This window comes from Bactrocera tryoni, unplaced genomic scaffold (genome assembly GCF_016617805.1).
Source record: "Bactrocera tryoni isolate S06 unplaced genomic scaffold, CSIRO_BtryS06_freeze2 scaffold_25, whole genome shotgun sequence".
Taxonomy (NCBI): Eukaryota; Metazoa; Arthropoda; class Insecta; order Diptera; family Tephritidae; genus Bactrocera; species Bactrocera tryoni.
In genome coordinates this window covers 27,818,328-27,821,845 of record NW_024395977.1, presented here as the reverse complement: position 1 = coordinate 27,821,845, position 3,518 = coordinate 27,818,328, and positions in this window count along the sequence as shown.

The following is a 3,518-nucleotide window of genomic DNA, read 5'->3' as shown; positions in this document are numbered from 1 at the left end:
ATGACCGAGACTTTAAATGATATTAAATAATGCAAGTGTTTACGTTATTTAAGTGATTATATTGAATTACTTTGAATATCTGCTCAATTTTATTGGGATATTAGTTGTTGTTTGATGTTAAATCGGTTGTTTTTTATTGTGCAATTTTTAAACACGCTTCATCTATTTCCAAATTTTTGCATGCAGTAGGATACAATCCTGGGTGGTAATTTGTCGTTTGACATATTCAAATTGACAACTCGTTAGCCGTTATAGGAAAACATCAATTGGAAATTGAGTTTGAAAAGAAAGATATGTCGAAGTTTTTAATAAGAATACATATTAGTGTTAATAATAAAGTTTATATTTCTTCTTCTTAATTGGCGTAGACACCGCTTACGCGATTATAGCCGAGTTAACAACAGCGCGCCAGTCGTTTCTTCTTTTCGCTGCGTGGCGCCAATTGGATATTCCAAGCGAAGCCAGGTCCTTCTCCTCTTGGTCCTTCCAACGGAGTGGAGGTCTTCCTCTTCCTCTGCTTCCCCCGGCGGGTATTGCGTATCCGGACAACATGACCTAGCCAGCATAGCCGCTGTCTTTTAATTCGCTGAACTATGTCAATGTCGTCATATATCTCGTACAGCTCATCGTTCCATCGGATGCGATATTCGCCGTGGCCAATGCGCAAAGGACCATAAATCTTTCGCAGAATTTTTCTCTCGAAAACTCGCAACGTCGACTCATCGGTTGCTGTCATCGCCCAAGCCTCTGCACCATATAGCAAGACGGGAATTATGAGCGACTTATAGAGTTTATTTTTTGTTCGTCGAGAGAGGACTTTACTTTTCAATTGCCTACTCAGTCCGAAGTAGCACCTGTTGGCAAGAGCAATTCTGCGGTGGATTTCCAGGCTGACATTATTAGTGGTGTTAATGCTGGTTCCTAAATAGACGAAATTATCTACAACTTCAAAGTTATGACTGTCAACAGTGACGTGAGAGCCAAGTCGCGAGTGCGACGACTGTTTGTTTGATGACAGGAGATATTTCGTTTTGCCCTCGTTCACTACCAGACCCATTTTCTGTGCTTCCTTGTCCAGCCTAGAGAAAGCAGAACTAACGGCGCGGGTGTTGAGGCCGATGATATCAATATCGTCGGCATACGCCAACAGCTGTACACTCTTATAGAAGATGGTACCTTCTCTGTTTAGTTCTGCAGCTCGAACTATTTTCTCCAGAAGCAGGTTGAAGAAGTCGCACGATAGGGGAGTCGCCTTGTCTGAAACCTCGTTTGAGTATCGGAACGGCTTGGAGAGGTCCTTCCCGATCCTGACGGAGCTTTTCGTGTTGTTCAACGTCAGTTTACACAGCCGTATTAGTTTTGCGGGGATACCAAATTCAGACATCGCGGCATAAAGGCAGCTCCTTTTCGTGCTGTCGAAAGCAGCTTTGAAATCGACGAAGAGGTGGTGTGTGTCGATTCTCCTTTCACGGGTCTTTTCCGAGATTTGGCGCATGGTGAATATCTGATCGGTTGTTGATTTTCCAGGTCTGAAGCCACACTGATAAGGTCCAATCAGTTTGTTGACGGTGGGCTTTAATCTTTCACACAATACGCTCGATAGAACCTTATATGCGATGTTGAGGAGGCTAATCCCACGGTAGTTGGCGCAGATTGTGGGGTCTCCTTTTTTATGGATTGGGCATAGCACACTTAAATTCCAATCGTTGGGCATGCTCTCGTCCGACCATATTTTACAAAGAAGCTGATGCATGCTCCCTATTAGTTCTTCACCGCCGTGTTTGAATAGCTCGGCCGGTAGTCCGTCGGCCCCTGCCGCTTTGTTGTTCTTGAGGCGGGCAATTGCTATTCAAACTTCTTCATGGTCGGGTAATGGAACGTCTGCTCCATCGTCATCGATTGGGGAATCGGGTTCTCCTTCTCCTGGTGTTGTGCGTTCACTGCCATTCAGCAGGCTGGAGAAGTGTTCCCTCCATAATTTAACTATGCTCTGGGCATCAGTGACTAGATCACCTTTGGGGTTCTACAAGAGTATGCTCCGGTCTTGAAACCTTCTGTAAGCCGCCGCATTTTTTCGTAGAATTTTCGAGCATTACCCTGTCGGCCAGCTTATCAAGCTCTTCGTACTCACGCATTTCGGCCTCTTTCTTCTTCTGTCTGCAAATGCGTCTCGCTTCCCTCTTCAACTCTCGGTATCTATCCCATCCCGCACGTGTAGTGGTCGATCGTAACGTTGCGAGGTATGCAGCCTGTTTTCTCTCCGCTGCGACACGGCACTCCTCGTCGTACCAGCTGTTCTTTTGCTCTTTCCGAAAACCAATGGTTTCGGTTGCAGCTGTACGTATGGAATTTGAAATGCCGTCCCACAGTTCCCCTATACCGAGTTGTTGACTAGTGCTCTCAGAGAGCAGGAGTGCAAGCCGAGTAGAAAATCGTTCGGCAGTCTGTTGTGATTGCAGCTTTTCGACGTCGAACCTTATTTGTGTTTGTTGGCGTGCGTTTTTTGCTGCACAGAGGCGAGTGCGAATCTTAGCTGCAACAAGATAGTGGTCCGAGTCGATGTTAGGACCTCGGAGAGCACGCACATCTAAAACACTGGAGACGTGTCTTCCATCTATCACAACATGATCGATCTGGTTGGTAGTTTTTCGATCCGGAGACAGCCAGGTAGCTTGATGAATCTTCTTATGCTGGAATCTAGTACTACAGATAACCATATTTCGGGCCCCGGCGAAGTCAATCAGCCTCAACCCATTTGGGGATGTTTCGTCGTGGAGGCTGAATTTACCGACCGTAGTGCCAAATATACCTTCTTTGCCCACCCTGGCGTTAAAGTCGAGAAGCACGATTTCGACATCGTGGCGGGGGCAGCTCTCATAAGCGCGCTCCAAGCGCTCATAGAAGGCATCTTTGGTCACATCGTCCTTCTCTTCCGTCGGGGCGTGGGCGCAAATCAGCGATATGTTGAAGAACCTCGCTTTGAGGCGGATTGTGGCTAGACGTTCATTCACCGGAGTGAATGATAGTACTCGGCGACGGAGTCTCTCTCCCACCACGAATCCAACACCAAACTTGCGCTCCTTTATATGGCCACTGCAGTAAATGTCACAAGGACCTACTCGTCTCTGTCCTTGTCCCGTCCATCGCATCTCTTGGACGGCGGTGATGTCAGCCTTTATTTTTGCGAGGGCATCAACCAGCTGGGCAGCGGCACCTTCCCAATTAAAGGTCCGGACATTCCAGGTGCATGCCCTCAAATCGTAGTCCTTATTTCGTTTGCCATGGTCGTCATCTAAAGGGGGGTCTCTCATCCGAGGCTGTTTCAACGTTTTCATTGGTATTGTGTTTTTACGTGGCGGGTCCCAAGCCCAGCGCACAACCCTTGTAGGGAATGTTTCGCCTTCTCACTTTAGCTCGCCTTCGAACGGATGTTCTTAGGCTACCCAGAGGATACTTGGTCAAAGACCGGAAGTAGTGAGCTGCTTGAGCCATGTGTAAAAGAATCGTTTCTGGCCACT